The sequence below is a fragment of the Silene latifolia genome, chromosome 9 (assembly GCF_048544455.1).
Source record: "Silene latifolia isolate original U9 population chromosome 9, ASM4854445v1, whole genome shotgun sequence".
NCBI lineage: Eukaryota > Viridiplantae > Streptophyta > Magnoliopsida > Caryophyllales > Caryophyllaceae > Silene > Silene latifolia.
The window spans coordinates 104795200-104815291 of record NC_133534.1 but is presented as its reverse complement, the minus strand read 5'-3'; positions in this window follow the sequence as shown (position 1 = coordinate 104815291).

Here is a 20092-nt window from a genome sequence, read left to right as displayed (position 1 = left end):
CCTCTACCTCAAAACTTATATTAAAACCTCAACTAATTTAGTAATATAACACTTAATTACTAAATTTAATCTTATTTAATCACATTAAAATAAGACGAAAATTTCACTCCCAATTAAGGAATTAATTAATTCGTATCGCATACAATTAATTAAATATCTATTTGGGCCTCATCCTATAGGTGTGACCTAAAGGGATCAACTGACCACCACCGTCACACGACAGTAATGTCAAACTCTAGTTAGCCAATCATTACCGATTAATGACGGTCAGTTGACTGTATAAAGAATCATCCCTCACGTATTCTTAGTATGAGATTTAATTATGATATTAAATCATGTGATCGCACTATTGTTGAGGACACATTTCCCAACAATCTCCCACTTGTCCTCGACAAGTGTGCGTCACCAATTCTCTTGTCCTATTACAATCTCCCACTCAATGCAAGGTGTCTTGCAGGTCGTACTTACATTTGATCATATCTTGAGTGGTTTTCTCGATCTGGAGATTAACTGTCTGACCGGAATTATCTATCAGAGATACCTTCCGAGCGTGGCCACGCATTTCCAGTTAACTACTCCTCGAGTGGCCTTGAGATTTCAAACAACCCTGACAAGGGGTGGACAATTCCTATCGCCCTATTCCCTTCGTTCAGCCACAGTCCATCATAACCCAAAATATACCCAGTTTGACTTCATTTACAAAATCGTAGAGTATAAATCAAAGCTAATCAGAAGTTGTGCCAACTTGGGCGAATAGTCTCTAGTCAAAGAATTGACTCATAAGAATACTATAGTAGCTCTTGCCACGACCAGGCTTTATGAATTACCAGAACTCTATAAGCGGTCACTGCCCGACAGATTGTCCCATACAGTCTGCCTATGTGATCGACTAGTCATCCCATATGACTCTATGGCACTTGAACTTGCCATCAATCGCTTCACACTCTAGTCACTTCGAGACGTCACCTCATATAAGTAACTAGGGGCGAATACCATGTTAATCCAGTTCACTTTAATGGGGTTCAATTTGTCTCCACAACCCATTTGGATAGAACAAGGTTATAAATAAACGAGTTTGTATAAATAAACTCAAACGACAAATGCGATTATCATATATGAACCAAAAACTCAGATTTTTCATTTCATATCTTATAATCTAGTACAAATTTGGCATACGCCTTAGACCCATGGATATAACATGATGGTCATGCTTTGTTTGCGATAAAGGTTTGGTTAATGGATCAGCTATGTTGTCATCAGTTCCAACCTTACAAATCGCTACTTCCTTTCTTTCAATGTAATCCCTAATTACATGGAATTTTCTAAGTACGTGTCTAGATTTATTGCTAGACTTGGGTTCTTTAGCTTGAAAGATCGCCCCACTATTGTCACAGAAGATCGTGATGGGATCTTTGGCGGTGGGTACTACCTTTAGCCCTTCCAAGAATTGCCTAATCCACACGGCTTCCTTAGCGACTTCGATCTTTGCAACGTACTCACCTCCGTAGTAGAATCCGCAATCACAGCTTCTTTGAAGCTTCTCCACTTTCGGCACCACCATTGAGCATGTATATAAATCCAGCCTGGGATTTCATATCATCTCTATCTGTTTGAAAACTCGAGTCCGTGTAACCCTTAACACATAACTCGGATTCACCTCCAAACACTAAGATAGAATCCTTAGTCCTTCGCAAGTACTTAAGGATATTCTTCACAGCTATCCAGTGACTCTCACCTGGATTCTCTTGATATCTACTTGTCATGCTTAAAGCATACGAGACATCTGGACGAGTGCATATCATGGCATACATGATTGATCCAACAGCGGAAGCATAAGGAATCAACTTCATGCGTTCAACATCTTCGGGGTTGGAAGGAGATTGAGACTTGCTCAAAATGATTCCACACCCCATAGGAATTAAGCCTCTCTTGGAGTTTTCCATGCTGAAACGTCGAAGAATCTTTTCAACATAAGATTCTTGACTTAATGCCAATATCCTTTTGGTTCTATCTCTATAGATCCGGATACCTAGTATGCGTTGTGCTTCCCCTAAATCCTTCATTTGAAAGTAATTTCCCAAATACTCTTTCACAGAGGATAACATTGGAATATCATTTCCAATAAGTAGTATGTCATCCACATACAATATTAGGAACACAACATTGCTCCCACTGAACTTCATGTATAAACATGGTTCCTCAACACTTCGAGTAAAACCATTCTCTCTTATAACATGATTGAATCGATGATTCCAGCTTCTAGATGCTTGCTTAAGACCATAAATGGATCTCTTAAGCTTGCATATTTTGTTAGGATTTTTTGGATCTATAAAACCTTCAGGTTGTAACATGTACACCTCCTCTTCTAAATGCCCATTTAGAAAAGCGGTCTTTACATCCATTTGCCAAATTTCATAGTCATGAAATGCAGCAATTGCTAACAATATCCGAATGGATCTTAGCATGGCTACAGGAGCAAAGGTTTCATCATAGTGAAGACCCTGAACTTGGGTAAAACCCTTTGCAACAAGCCTAGCCTTGTAGACATCATCATGTCCTTCTATGCCATTCTTTATTTTGAATATCCATTTGCATTGAAGAGGTCTCACTCCTTCAGGCAAATCCACCAAGTTCCAGACTTGATTTTCGTGCATAGAATTAATTTCGGATTCCATGGCTTGAAGCCATAAAGCTGAATTAGGACTAGAGATTGCAGCTTTGTAGGTAGCAGGTTCGTCGCTTTCTAGAAGCAACACATCAAGACTCCCATCCTCTTCAATAAGTCCCACGTATCTATCAGGATGGCGAATTTCTCGACCCGACCTCCTCAATTGAGGAATGACTACCGAATTAGAAGATGAAGGAACGTCTTCACGTGCTACTTCATGTGACTCTACTTCGGTTTGTGTCTCTTGAACTTCATTAAGTTCAAAATTTCTCCCACTCTGTCTCTTAGAAATAAACTCATTTTCTAAGAAGACAGCCTCGTTAGACACAAACACTTTGTTCTCTTGAGGTTTGTAGAAGTAGTAACCTCGGGTGGTGGTTGGGTAACCCACAAAGATGCATTTTTCGGATCGTGGGGCTAGCTTGTTGTCGATCTTCACTTTGACGTAAGCATCGTAACCCCAAATCCTCATATAGGATATATTAGGAACTCTTCCTTTCCACATCTCATATGGTGTCTTTTCGGTTGCTTTTGATGGACTAATGTTTAATGATTTAATTGCGGTTTGGATTGCAAATCCCCAAAACGAGTCAGGTAACTCGGTTAGACTCATCATTGATCGAACCATATCTAGTAGGGTTCGATTTCTCCTTTCGGCTACACCATTTAGTTGTGGTGTGCCAGGTGGAGTGAGTTGTGACACAATGCCACAATCCTTCAAGTGTGAATCAAATTCATTCTCGAGATATTCTCCACCACGATCAGATCGTAGTGTCTTTATCCTTTTGTTCAATTGGTTCTCAACTTCATTTTGAAATTGTTTAAATTTCTCAAAAGCTTCACTCTTATATTTCATTAAGTAGATATACCCATATCTACTCAAATCGTCGGTGAAGGTAATGAAGTAATCATAATTACCCCTAGCGGTGATACTCATTGGTCCACAAACATCGGTATGAATAAGGCCCAAAAGTTCACTAGCTCGTGTCCCTTTACCACTAAAAGGACTACGAGTCATTTTACCTAGGAGGCATGATTCGCATATACCATATGATTGGAAATCAAATGGTTTGATCACGTTAGTAGAAACTAACCTCTTAATGCGATTCTCATTGATATGACCCAATCGACAATGCCAAATGTACGACTCATTTGGATCACTTGATTTGAGTTTCTTAGTTTGAATGTTATAGATATCATTCCTTGGATTTGAAGTTTCTAGAACATAAATACCATTAATAGATGAACCTCGGCCAATGACCAAGTCATTTCTAGAAATAGTACAACAATTGTTCTTGATAGCAAAATTAAAGCCATCTATGTCTAGCATAGCAACTGAAATAATGTTCTTAGATAGAGTAGGTACATAAAAACAATTATGCAAATACAATTCAAATCCATTCGCTAAAACAAGTACATAAGTACCCTTGGATGCGGCCGCTACCCTAGCTCCATTCCCAAGTCGGAGATCAACATCGCCTTTGTTCAGCTTTTCCACGTTTCTTAGCCCCTGTAAATGATTACAAAGGTGAGAACCACAACCAGTATCTAGTACCCATGTTGTCGTGGAAGTGAAATTTACATCAATAACATAAATCTCAGTAGGAATTTTACCAAGTGGAATGACAAGTCCATCCCTTATATTTCCCAAATATATGGGGCAATTTCTCATCCAATGTCCCATTTCTTGACAATAATGACATTTATCATCAACTTTGGCTCCTCGGCCATTTTTGGGTTTTCTCCCTTTTCTTCCCTTCCTCTTGAACCTTTTCCCATTAGTAGCAAGAACTTGCTTGCTAGAACTCCCACTTACTTCGGCATCCTTCTCTTTTAAAGTTAGGGACCTCATAGACTTAGTGACATGGTCTACCTGAGACACATTCACATAAGGCCTAGTAATAGTAGGAGGTATGGAGGAAGTGATGAAATTTAGATTTCCATCAGAACCGATCCCAAAATGAAGCTCTCTAGTAGTATCGAGTTGGTGGTTGGAGCAAATTTCGTCGAATAAGTTGTGACACGACTCAACGGTAATTGGTGTTGTTGCTTGTGATGGATCCATTGTGATATAAATCAACTACAATTTTGGAGGTAAAAGAAATATTAACATTTGTCATTTTAAACTTGTAAACAAATTTTTAAACAAGTTTTAACATTTATATAGTGACCTCCACCCAACTACATAAATGATTCCGAGACCCAAATTCATATCAACTCGGGCACGGTGAGCCGATTCATCCCTTATTAATATAACTCGGTGGATTAACTCTTTAATCGATTCTACTTTTAGAACTCTCGGTCGATAAAAATTACTTTTATTTTTATCTTTAGCCCGGAACACATGCGACTACGGTCAACAATACTTCCGTTGAGCTCAATCCAAATTTCGATGTAATAACTTTTTACTACCCCACTTCGCCAACGTAACAAGGTTTGTATTACGGTGAAGCCGGATTAACTCCCTTGTGAAATTGGTACTTCATGAGTTTCTACTATTTGGTAAGGCTTTATCTCAATTTTTATAATATGTGAGAGGTCTTGTCAATTTATTATCTATCACATTTTAAGTGAACTAAAGCGCAAGAACTACGATAATTATAATTGACACGGTCGATAACTCGATATGATATGCATGTGTTGTTATGGCGATTTGGCAATGCATGAAACATATTAAAAGAAATGCAAAGCAATAAATAAAATTCCTAGTATGGCCTTCCTAAAATAGAAAATCAAATAATCTATTACATATTCGGAAACCAACTCCTTTGGTCCCTTGAATCTTCAAGTGGCACGCATCCCAAGACACCGTCTTTGTCGGATCACCTTTCCGAATGGCACCGTCTTTGAAGATGCTCCATAATTACAAATAATAATAAAATACAAAGCTATTCCTATTATACATTTGTAAAATGGAAAAACTATTAAAATAAAAAATAAAAGTGATACGAGATCACATTAAATTACAACCGAATCAATATTCCCTTTCATTACGGGTAATATTGATTAAAACTAAGGCCATACTAAGATAAAATTACATAATTCAAAATTATATAAATAAAAGACATTCAACAATTGAAATATGCAGCATTATAATATGTACCTATCATGCAAAATCATGTGCCAAATCGCCCTATTTAACTTATGTCGTACATTTAACCCGGTTTCATGGAAATGTGTGATAATAACCTTTTAAAATCACTAATTAACACTTAAATCACATCTAAGCTCAAGTTAATTATCCTAACACATTTTAGGACTCAAAAATCAGTCAACACTAAATTTTTGACAATAATTCAACTTGATTTAATTTTATGCTCATTTTTGACCTTAAAATCATAATTTATATGAAATAAATCCAAATTAAATCATAAAAGTTTCATAATTTGAATTTTAAATTTTTGAACATTCTGGAATAATTCCATGACCCTCATAATGTCAAAAAACATGGTTAAAATTTTCGAATTAATTTTGAGAAAATATAGTTGCATTTTCATCGTTTTTATCTCATAAAATGCATAAAGCATATGAAAATTAAACCAATAATTTTTACAACATTAGATCTGATTAGTGGGATATTAATGCAACTTAAAATAATTTTCCCAAGCCATGCAATACGTTTTAGCTAATTTTTGCTAAAATAGTCACTATTTATGCCATTTTTACTCAAAAATCCATAAATCATGCTAAATAAGATATTTAAATCTAGAAATTTACATACTCTCTGTAAATCTTTCATGTGACATCATATTAAAAGATCATGGCTTAATTCGAAATTTAACTAATTTTAACCATTTTACCTCTTTTAATCCATTTTTATCTCATAAAAATCATAAATCATGCAAAATTAATCAAATTAACTCGTCCTTTTACATACAACTTGTAAAATATGCATGTGAGGTCATATAAATTTTCCAAGGTCAGAAACGAAATTTAACTATTTTTAGCATTTTAATTCCCATTTTAGTCATAAAAATGTAATAAAATGACCAAAAATCCTTAAAATGAGCAATAAATTTCCATAAATCATAAAAATGACCTAAAAACATTTTAGGACCAGAATATATAACATGCATGGTGATTTCGTGACTTATACTTATAAATCACAAATTTTTAAGTTTTATATGTTTACCTTTTAACTCGGAAAAACAATAACCGATTATGCATGCAACATCCTTATGCTCTGATACCACTTGTTAGGTTCATATACCTATTATTAGACTCCTCTAATAGTGAACTAATTAACTTGTTAATTATTTGTTCTTTAGATCTAGTGCATGCATAACTAAATGAAAGATTTATAAGGAAAAACAATGTTCCTTACATTGTTGTATGGTTCGAAATTATGGGCACAAGTAAGGTCACCTTCCTTCACTTGTTCTTGAGCTTATAATGATGGATGATCCTCCTAAGACTCCAAGTTTAGAAGCCACTCCAATAAATTGCACCCAAGATTAATCCCAAAAGTTCCTACTAATATTAACTAGATATGTAGTAGAAATATTACCTTAATAATACTAATAATCTTGTATTACTATCTTAAGTAATATATGATATCTATTAGTATTTATGAGGAGCTTTTATTTTCATTTGCATGTGAGGATTTTAGAGAGAAAGCAAGTGAAGTGTGTAACACCAAAATGAGCAACAAAAGCCCCTTTTATGTAGGCCAAAACCGGTTGGCATAAGGGCTCCAAGGGAATCTCTTTTTCCTTGTTTTATTCACTTGTATATTTTAGGTAGAGTGTGTAAGAGTTGGAATGATTAAAGCTAGCATGCAAGGTCACTATCAAGCTTTTATCATAAAACAATAAAGACAAATGAGCATCTTTTGCTCATCTCATTTGGCCGAAATTTTAGTCCTTATATGGACTATTTTTGCCTTTTGTCATTTGTCCCACAAATGCTTATAAGTCTTATGTTTAACAATCTTACATATTTTATTATTAATGTAATCATTTAACACTTAAATATTACAATTAATAATATAATATACACTCCACTTTTTGAGTAGTATACTACCATTATATCATCATATAATGGGTCCCATAATTACTAGTTAGTTAAAATTACAACTTCTTGTAACTTTAAATAACTAATTACCTCTACCTCAAAACTTATATTAAAACCTCAACTAATTTAGTAATATAACACTTAATTACTAAATTTAATCTTATTTAATCACATTAAAATAAGACGCAAAATTTCACTCCCACAATTAAGGAATTAATTAATTCGTATCGCATACAATTAATTAAATATCTATTTGGGCCTTATCCTATAGGTGTGACCTAAAGGGATCAACTGACCACCACCGTCACACGACGACAAATGTCAAACTCTAGTTAGCCAATCATTACCGATTAATGACGGTCGATCATTGATATAAAAGAATCATCCCTCACGTATTCTTAGTATGAGATTTAATTATGATATTAAATCATGTGATCGCACTATTGTTGAGGACACATTTCCCAACATACACTCCTCTTTCCGGGAATACAAGGATAAATGAAGACCTTCTTCTTGTGCATCATCATTGGATAACCCTTGAGGGGGTTGATAAAAGGATCAAGTGGATAACAAAGGGGAGTGATCCAATCTACTTACCAATGACCGGTCTACAAAGAATCTCACCAAGAAGGGGACCTTTATCACCGATCCCATCCTACCTCATCCCCGCAAACCCAACCCAAGCAAGGCAAGCACCACCACCTCCAAATCCCCAACAACAACAAGAGCAACAACCACAAGATGAGAAAATCAAGGTACCTCCCTACCCTTTTCTATATCAACCGTACAATCACCCTAACCCCTTTATCCTCCCCCGTGATGACTTTGTAACGGGAATTCTCCAAGATTTGCACTTCCGACAATATGAAGCTAACGTGGATAACTATTATGCACTTTACCCTCAATTCCACGATATGATAAAACGAGGGAAGATTAGTGATGAGGGAGCATTTCCCTCTTGGGCACAAATGGATATACTCTTCCCAAATTCGGAAAGAGCAAATGAAGGGGCAAATGGGAGACAAGATGAAGGGAGCGACAAATCTTGCGGTGGGGATACGGTGGAGCTTAGTAGCGAAGAAGATGAGTTCATGGACCCTAATACAAGTGATGCATCTAAGGAAATATGGGATAGTGACCTAGAGGGAGATGATGGCGATCTCTAGATGATCTCTTCATAGCTAGATGGAGCGGGCATGAGGCACCCATCTCAAGCTTAAGTGAAGTTTCCTTATCTCCTCTCTTTATTTTCAATTTTCATGAAAGAATTTAATATTTTGTTAACTTGTACAATATTTGACTTTGACTTGTCTGGAGAGTCCTAGCAACATGAGGACTAACACCTCGGCCCCATTGAGGTGTTCTTTTATTGTTCCCACATGGAAAATCCAAGATGATAACAATTAGTTTCATGCATTGCATCTTGTGTGCATGAACTACCCCAATATTTAAGACATTAGAAATAATGTCTATCTCGGTTTGGGGAAGTACATGCATACGCAACGGGAGGTAATCTAAATTACGCTCTCCGTCATAAACAAAAACCCATGCATCATGTAGTGTAGATTAGTATAGCTTGCATTTAGTATAGAAATTATGCATCATACTTGCATAATTTCCTATCACATTGGCCATTGAGGACAATGCCCATATTAGTGTGGGGATGGGAAATTCTAACTTAACTTTTATTCAAAAAATCAAAAATTTTGAAAAAATCAAAAAAATTGAAAAATCCAAAAACAAGTTCATTTCCTTTGTAGTGTAGACTTGTATATATTGTTTGTATATATTATGTTTGTCTATCCTTGTTCACATTGATCGACTACGCCACATCCGAGACATGAGGATATTGATGACTGCATGGTTCGATCTTTCCAATCTCCTTTTTCCTCTTTATGTTAATGACTATGTGGCTTTATTTTGATTGATGCGGTATAAACAATGTGAATTTAGGACTTGCATTTAGTTTATATGGCATACTAGTTGGTAGAATCATATGTATTAGGATGTATAAATGTTAGTTGCATCATGGCATGTAGTTTGCATGTTAGAAAAATTTTGTGAAACCGTCTACTTGGGAAGCTTGACAAGTGTATATAGGCCCTAGTAGATGCTTTTTCTTCTTAAGACTTTATTTTTTAAATACTTTTAAAACACCCTAGGATGTGTCATGCTAGTATCCTTTGACCCTTGGATTAAGGCCTAGTCAAGAGTACCTAGTGGTGTGATAACTCCTTGGCTACAGTTTATTCCAAGGTGACCCTTGAAACCATGCATCCATCATCCATGTTCTACCACATTTTTGTCATCAAAGGGAATGGGCACAAAAAGAAATTGATTTGAGTTCAAGAAACGAAATGAAAAGTGAAAGAAAGTTTGCAAATTGCAACAAATGAAAAGAGGAGCAAAAATAGACTCATATGTTTCAAATATAAGCCACCCTCACTACATATGGGGTGACTTTGAAAATGTTCAAAAGAAAAATGCAAAAGGTGAAAAGTTGTCAAGTATTGAAATGCCAAAAATCAAAAGAAATGGCAAAAAGAAAGGGTTCTCAAATGTCAAATGCAACAAGAAATCGGGGGGGGGGGGGAAACAAACAACAAAAGCAAACTCCCAAATGAAACTCAAATACTATTGATCCCTTTATCCATCGTATCAATTTTTTTGCATGGTAGAGAGGGGACGACCCTTCTTCTTGTCTAGGCAAGAGGGGGAATTCCGCGATCCTCCAGTTTTTCTAACACCATAGGGAGTCTACTCTTAACAAAAGCATTTAACGATTGAGGACAAAGCTACCCTAGCTTGACACAACTTGGAAGTGATTTATTGGTATCCTTCTAGGCTTAGTAATTTGAAGAAATCGCATCTATGAAGGAGTGTGTACCCTTGAATTGCTTCCCTTGTAGATAATTTCCACCACTTAGATGAGGAAAGTGGCTATTCTTTTGTAGATGCATCCATTACCTGATTCTATGTACTTTAATGCTTGGATGTGTCGCCATTTTGGCAAGACCCACCTTGCCTTGCAAGAAGGCATCCTACCTCGTCGTTGTCTTGTTGTGAGTTGAAGGGGCGGAGTGAGACCCGCTAATTGTCTCATATCGGCTATGCTATTAGGTTAGTTTAAATAACGGTCCCTAGTCTTTGTCACCTCTTTACTCGGGATGAGCAAAGGTTCGGTTTGGGGATATTTGATGTGACCATTATTTGAGCATATTTAGTCCCCAAATTAGCCTTGTTCCCATGCTTTTTAGTGCATATTTGGGTAATTTATTGTCTTTAGTCCTTTGTTTTGCATATTCTTTAAGGTTTTGATCCCTTGGTAGGAAAGGAGTGCAAACCTTGCATTTTCATGGCAAAATAGAGCTAAATTGATTGAATTCAATGACCAAGTATCAAAGAGAAGACAAGACTAGAAGACCTTTGTACATATTGTAGTAGATGGGCAATGACGAGAAAAGATCTTTGCATCCCCGAGGAAATCCTCAAGAATTGTATGAAGAGAAAGGAAGAAAAGAAGAAAGGAAGAAGCTGATCTACAATCCGAGCGGATTGCCCACAATCCGCCCGTCCAAGACAAGCAATCCGAGCGTCTTCCTCAGAAGCCCGCTCGTCCAAAACCACCACAATCCGCCCGTCCACCCCACAAATCCGCTCGTCCAAAAGACCCACAATCCGCTCGTCCCATGCTCTGGACGCTCGGATTGTGTGACAGCTAATCCGTCTTCTACTTGTTTTTTGAAGGATGCGCATACCTTGGGAAAGACTAGCAAAAACGAGACTCGCATATTTTTCTTAGAGGAGTGATTCCTCAAGGACTTAATCGTCATTTAAGCCCTTAGTAAACCCTAATTTGTGTACCTAATCCCCACTATAAATACCCCATAAGTCTAATTAGATAATCATGTTCTTCTTAGCAATCTCTAGTGTAGTTTATATAAATCTAATCTCTCTTTAATCTTGTAATCAACTTTTAATCAAGTCTTAATACAAATCTCATTTCCATAATCTCTCTTTTGTTCATCTTTCATTTTGGGTAATTCAAGATTATTTGGGTTATTATTGGGAGATTGGCAATCTTCCAATCAATCATCAAGTACTTCTATTATTCTTTGCTTTATTATTGGAATCATTAGTAGGTATAATTATCTTAATCCCTTTTTAATTATTGTTAATCATCTTCATTAATATGTTTTCATAGTTTATTTGCTTGCTTGTTGTGATCTCAACTTATGCACATGTTATGTTTGATGAAATGCGAGCCTATGAATCCTTGCATTTTTTATCCATCACCTATCTTTTCAATGAGACTTGTAAGACATAAACCAACTCGAGTCTCATTAGACCATGCATATAGTTGATTAGGGAAGATTAAGTCGACTTGTAGGTGTTGTACAATCTAATCGATTCGGCTCAGGGACCCAAACTTTCCTAGGATTGTAAGATATAAACCAACTCGATCCATCACAACAATAATCGCTTGCTTATAATTTGAGAATATGTTTGTATGATCAATTCCCATGAATCTCCTATGACCCCATGACACCCTAGTGCCTTTTATCAATTGTTTACACCCCTTTTTAATCATCTTGCTTGTTTACTTTCATTGCTATTTAGTTTAGTGATCTTCTATTAAAACCCCAAATTGTGACACCCCTAGACACCGCTAGTTGCAATTGAAAATCTCATCTCAATTCCCGTCCCTTGGGATCCGACCTTTACTTGCCTCTTTACTAATAGTAGAGTTGTTTATGGAGTTATAAATATTGTTTTGGTCTAGGTGCTCCTAACGACAAGTACCGAAAACTAAACCTCTCAAGAGAGTCTGACAAACTATCACACCCTATATTTCGGTTTTACTTCATAATAGGTGACCTCCATTTTAACTTTGTCAATTGTCAATTTGTGTAGTGTGACAAATTGGACATGTTACTAGACATGTCATTTAAATAATGCATTTTTAACAAATGAAAAATCATTATGTAAATGAAATAAATTACATACAAAAATTAACTAGTAATTCACAATTACCATCACTTAAAATGGGTCATATAATTATAAATCACAACTACTTGTATTTATAATAAATAATTCATTCTTATTTCAATTTTTTCATAAACAATTAATAAACCTAAGTAATAAAATAATTTAATTACTTAGCACGAATCTTATTTAATCGAATTTTAATAAGATACGTAATTTCACTCATGAAATCATCTGTTCAATTTTAAGGAATTAATTAAATTATATCGACATACAATTAATTAATTAATCAATGAATAGTGTTACCCTAGAGGTATGACCTTAAGGGATCAACTTATCACCACCGTCATTTGACAGTAATGTCAAACTCTAGTCAGCCAATTATTACCGATTAATGTGGATCAGTTGACAATAAAATATTACTTTCCCTCATGTATTCTTAATATGAGATTTAAACATGTGATCGCATTATTGTCGAGGACACATACTCCAACACCAATTTGTTCTAACTCGTTTTCATCCGTGTTTATCGTTTTTATGACGATTCCAGATGTAATTAATATGCTAAATCACTATCACTTGAGTTTATTATCAATAATTGATCGTAAATACACCAACGAACATTAATCGGATAGCGGTTGTGATTTCACAGCCAGAGCTCAACTCAAGAACAGACGCAGGAGTAGCTGCGCCTCTTCCAAGGGACGCAGCAGATGTTGCGCCTGTTTTGAGATGATTTCTGTTCCTGAACTTCTTTTCTCGCTTTGACGTAGCTTTAATTACGTGTTTAATTAACTAATAATCGTAATATCACCCCTAATCTGACCTATTTTATTACTTTAACTTCTAACCTTTTATTTCCTTTCTTTTTTATCTTAAAAATTCCGTCTTAAGTGTACTTTTGACGTAAATCAATTAACCATTGTAATGCTAAGGGTAACGAGTTCTTAGTATTCATGTCACTACTTTGTGTCTTGACATGGCACGGGGTATTCGAACGGTTTCAATTTCCCATAAAAATTGGTGGCGACTCAACAAATGCAGGCTTATTCAACCTTTCACCGGTTTCAATGCCTCACAAATTGGTAACGGCCCATGATGTGCTTTGGCTATTCAAGGTTCCAAGGGAGAAGTGTCGCCGCCTTAAACATACACAACGCGAGGGGGCGCGCGGCGCGGGTGGCCCATGTCCACAAACGTGAACCATATTCATAGCCTTTCGAGGGCGAAAAGATTAAGAACATAAGGCTTAGTGCGAATATGGTTCATGATGAGTGGTATTTGAGTGCGGAGAAGGATGAGGTTTTCACCGTTTGATCGGCATACCGTCTCATGGCTGGTGGGTGCGAGTTCCTGGAGGTGTGAGGAGCTTCTAATTGGGAAAGGGAGAAGTGGTTATGGAGCAGGCTCTGAAAAATCCCGGTTTGGCCTAGAGTGAAACTTTTCTTTTGGTAGCTGTGCAACGAAGCTTTGGCGACAAGAGCAAACATTGCCACTCGAGTTCGAGGTGAGTCTTCTTTTTGCTCTATTTGTAATTCTTCTTTTGAGTCGAGTCTTCATCAGTTTCGGGATTGTGGGGTTGCTCATCGGGTTTGGGAGGGGCTTGGTTTGGAGGGTGATGATGATGTTTATGGAGGGGGGAGTGAGGGATTGGGTCGAACCGCGTTGGAGGGAATTTGGGGGCGGGAGTATGGGTGGTTCATGGTGGGTTTTTGGGCTTTATGGGAGCATCGAAACAAAGTCATTTTTGGAGCGCGAGAAGTGGACCCAAATTGTGTTGTATAGCGTGCAAGGGATGTGATGGAAGATGCAACACCCGCGAATTTTTCATTTTTAACATTTATAATTTAATTGACCATTCCATTGTTTTATTTATATTTTTAAATTATTTAATCTAATTAATTTTATTTTTAAGCATAATTGTTATAAATATTATATTTTTAAAGCTGGTTTATTTTAATATCCCATATTGTTACTTGATAACATCGATAAAGATGGGTAGATATAATAATAGCCATGTCATACTATATTCAAAATAATATATACTATAATATAATAATAATAATAATAATAATAACAACAATATAGGGAACATGTGGTCCCACTCACCCACCCACCCCCCTCCCCCCCCCCCCCCCACCCATACACACACACACACATATATATATATAGGGGCGGGTTCAGGTACGAACTGCCTTAACGTACGAACCGTACGAACTAGCTGAAACCCATTTTTTTTTTTTTTTTTTCCAAATACATTTCATTATCTTTTCAGATACACCTCTCATTCAAATACATTTATAACACAACTAGGTACACTTTTTACACACTAAAATTTTGGATACACTTTTACAACTTTTTAACACTAACTAATACTTACAGATACACGTATTAATAATTCCCAGATACGCATGTTAATACTTCCAGATACACATATTAATATTTCCAGATACGCATGTTAATACTTCCATGTACACGTATTAATACTTCCAGATACGCATGTCAATACTTCCAGATACACATATTGTATGTGTATCCAGTAGTATTCAAATACGTATCTAGTAGTATTCATATACGTATCCACCCCAAACACTACTTCCGACCACTAGCACCACCACAACCACCAACCACCACCAGCACCGACTGCCGCCACTACCACCCCATCGCTGCCACAACCCCACCGCCACCACCACCACCGTCACCACCGCCTCCCCCACCATTGTCACCACCATTACCATGCGTATCCGATGGTAATATCGACGTATCCAGCTGTTATTTTGTGTATCCACATAACTCATCACCACCCAATGACACCACAAACCATTACCACTACCGCCGCCACCACCACCACGAAGACCACCAGTAGCCTCACCACCACCAACGTCATCATCATCAATAAACACCTTCTGTCACCGCTGACTGCCCCTGAACTACGCCGACGATATTCCCGACACTCATTAAAAACGATGGCAACATCACCTGCCACCTCACACAAAGCCGTCACCGACGCACACCAGAACAACAAATCAAAACCTCAATTTGCGCAATCTTTTCGCACTACTTCCTACAACCACACACCACCACCACCAACCACCACCATATGCGACACCACCTGACCCACCACGACTCATCCCCACGGTCAGCACCAACCTCACCCGACGACAAGATCTTTCAAATCGTACCTACCAAACTCGAAGTACAGGCCCCAGATCTACAAAAGGCGAGGCTCGACTTCTACATCTGGGACCACAAAGTAATTGACAAGGAGACTCGTGGAAGACCACAAGGAATTACTCACCTGCAAATCACCGAGAAGTACTACCCCACCACGACCACCCCTTGCTAATACGACACCCACTACCTCCTTAACCGTCCTCACAAACACCACTCATTCCCACATGTCTTCCTTGTTATACCCTCCTTAACAGTTAATCGACCACCATTAACCGCAGATCCGACGTGTGTGACTCGTTACTCCATCGCCTTCCTTGCTATACCCGTAATCAACCACCAGTACCGTAGCAATCAGAACAATAACCAACTTGGATTTACTATTTTTTTCTTATAAAACTTCCTCTTCAATCCCAGATCTACAAAAAAAAGAACATATTTTCGGAAAAACCAACACATTAATCACCTCGTCGGAATATTTCGAGTATAATTGAATCGATTATTGACAAAAACTAACTCGACTGGTGGTCAGATAAGACGAAATGAAGAGGATAAAGAAAGAGCGGAGAAGTAGTATGAGTACCACCAATGACAGAGGTCGAATGGTGCGCCGGTATATGAGGTGGTCACCGGAGGTTAGGGAGGTCGCCGGAGGTGTCCTCGGAAGGTGGCGGATAGCTGATAAGTGTGGTGAAGAAGTGGAAAGGGGGAGAGAGGTGATAGGAGTATATGGGAGGGAGTGTCAGTTGTTATGCCTTAAGCGTTCTTTTAATCTAGCTTCGGATATTGAGTTTGTTAGAGTCATTATCGACATAGATTCGCCAGGGTCGTGGGTATCATAAGAGTCGATTAGTTATCGTATAAAATTTGTATCATAGATTAGTTACTTAGCAATCAGCGCAATGGTAGTGGTCTGAGGTTATTTAGTCGCCGTCGTCGCCGCCTATTATTTCCCGTTATGAAAACAGAGGTCGCCCGGTGTTGGAACCGTGTTTGCTTGTGTCAGGTCGAGTAGGTGTTGGACGTGAGATGAGATGGTTGTAGTCGGGTCGTCGAATTAGTCAAGTTGTGCATGTAGAATGTGGTGGTGACCATCAGTTCGGGCGAGTTGTTTGGGTGGCCTGCTCGTGGGCTGGTTTTGGGATCGGTTTATTACCGTCGCGTCTATGCCGTAGGTGACTCCTGTTTTGAGTCGAATAGTTAGTCGAGTTCCTGGAGTCGAGTTCTATGGTGTGTTGTAGTGGATTGTGAGGCGTAGGGTAGAAGGGCTCGTTAGGTGTGGTGGTAAATTGAGTTGGGTTTGACGAGTATGATCATACGATGTGATGATGATAATTGTATAACTACACCATAATCAACTAATACGCACTACGTAGCCTAGCTATTGTTTGCATGAAATTGTGGACATAGGATTGTTAACTTAGTAATACGAATATAGTATATACATATGTAACTAGTGGAAATAGTTATTAAGCAATTAATTATCATAATTCGTTTTAAGTAACAAGTTAAATAGTTTAACTATTAATTAATTATGTTATAATTGTAGGATCCGTCTTTGTAGAAGATCGTTATTAGTTTGGCTTGGTGCACTTCGGATTGCATTATTGGAATTTATTGGTCAGGTAGGGATATCCTACTCAACCTTGTGTTATGTTCTTATTTGACGGAGTTATGTCTGAGATATGTTTTATAAAGAATTGTGGTTGAGAGTATTATATTAAATGTTGAGATGGATGTCACTGTTTTTTATACTTTTGTTATTATTATTGATAAGTCATACAAGTATTGTGATGAGTTGTGCATAGCGGGAGAGACGCTACTGCCAGTTCTGCATAACAAGATAATTGTTACTGCCAGATGTGCATAGTACAGAGGGTACTACTTCCAGTTGAGCATGGTATGAGAGTACCACTGCTAGTTGAGTTGAGCATGTCACGGTGTTAAGGGGGTTGTGCTACTGCCAGTGAAATCGTTGAGTTAGTTACGGTATGGTTGGATGAGTTGGCAATTACTGGATATCGATTGGTTGTGTTTTATATTGAATAATTATTATTGTTTAGTTTATTCCTACTCAACCTCGTGGTTGACAGTGTATTCGTGAACACCTGTGATGAACCGTAACTGGGGAGTAGACTTGGCAAGTACTTGAGACTACTTAGCTAGGAGCATGGGAGGCATGTGAGGATATGGACTAGAAGACTTAGCTTTAGCTCACTATTTAGTTTCTTATCATCACTAGTTGTCTTTTAATTCCGCGGCAAGTTTGTATTATATTTATTTTAAGAAGAAAAGAAAATATGTATAAGACATTTCAGTTTAATTTATTTAATTTGCTTTGGTTTGCTAAACTCTTTTATTCACTACATCGGACTTTCCGAGATGGTAACAGTCTCACTTATCTAGGAACGCCTAGTTAAGGCTCTTAGATAATGAGGGTGTTACATTTATGTAAAAATATATATTTTCAGTCAGATAGTAATAATAGTGACAGTAATAATAATAAATTCTGTCTTAAGTTATAGTAGACTAGAGACGTATTTTCGTCTAATAAAACACCGTCACATTTCACTTTTGAATCTAAGTTAAATCTGAACCAATCATAAGTCGACAACACGTACTTACCTTTTTACACCTCATTTATATAATCGGTTTTTTTATTATTCACTCACCCTCACACACTCACCAACCGGTATCACCTACTTGCCTCCTCCTTTCTATTTCTTTTCGAACAAACAACATTTACAATAAACACCAAAAGCATACAAACTCCATTGAACACCCATCTTCAACCCGAGATTCCTCCTTCATTACTCAACCATTTCTTTTGATTTTTGCGCCATTAGCTTCCCCTTTCCATCCTTCAACTTTTTAGGTATGAAAGTCCCCCACTTGTAGAGGTTTCAAAATCGACCATCTTATAAAAGTTTCGACTTTTAGCTTAAATATTCCGTTTTATTGTCTCTGGGTGAATAATTTGAAGACCCGGAGGAAGACTCGTACATTGTGGACCATTTATTTGATGATTAAAGAGCTTTCGAGGTAACGGTGATAGGTTACTCGACAAAAATGACAAAAAATTTTCCTATATGTCGTTTTCATGCTCTTATGTGTTAAAGATTGGTTCTTTATGTTCTTTTCACTTAGATGGTTGATTGTATCGGAATAATACTCGAATTATATGCTTACTTAAAGTATTTTAGTGCCTTGTGTTTTATATGTGAGATTCCGTCTCAACTTGTGCTTGTTTTTGGACCGTTTATAGTCGGTAATATGGAAGATTGTTTGGGCGATATTGGAATACTTGTATACATGAATTTATCGTGCTAAATACCGTCTTAAACCTTGTCTCAATGGTTGTGACACCCCGCATTAACGCGGAAAATATAAGTTATAAATTCAAGCGGAAAAATAGAGAATTTTTAAAACTTTTAAAATTTAAAGCGCGGGTTCACCAAAATCTAAAACATAAATAAATTGTGCGGAAATAAGGTTTAAATTATACAAACGCGATAGTCAAGGTGAGGGAAAATATATCCCTCGAATGACAATACAATAAAAGGTGAGTCTAAGCAATCCTAATAATCCAACTACAAGGCCAAAGTGCTCGCTAGCTCACACATGTCTTCACCCCATGAATGCACCAACTAATACCTGTCATTCATGTAAACATGAACGCCACAGTCAGTGGGGAGTAACTCAGGGTTCTCCCAGCCACAAAATGTCGAAACAAACATAACAAAGAACTAAAACAAGTAAGTCATATCATACTTACAAAAGATAATAATATCAAGTTTATATGTAAACATGGCAGTTAAATGAGATGGAACAAGATAGTGCAACATTGGCATAGTAAAGATTCAACTAATCATGTGAGACAATTAAATAATATGAAAAACAAAAATTCGGTCATTTATAAAAAAAAGGCACGCATTTCAAGGAAATACAACATAGATATGAGATTAGAATCCGAATCATGTGAAGCAGTTAAGTAAGGGGTCAATCAATGCAAATTACAAGAATAGAAACTGTAGCCATTACTTGGAAAATCACTTAGCAAACATTGTACGGGACATGGCTACTAATGTCACATTCATACTTATGGCTTGCATCTCACCATAAGAACGGATGGGATCATCAATCCCGACGATCATATCCCAACTAGAGGGCTTATAGCTCACCTCTAGTATCCGATAGGACCAAGACAAACAACACAAGGCATAACTCTTACCTTGAAAGATAAATACCAATATC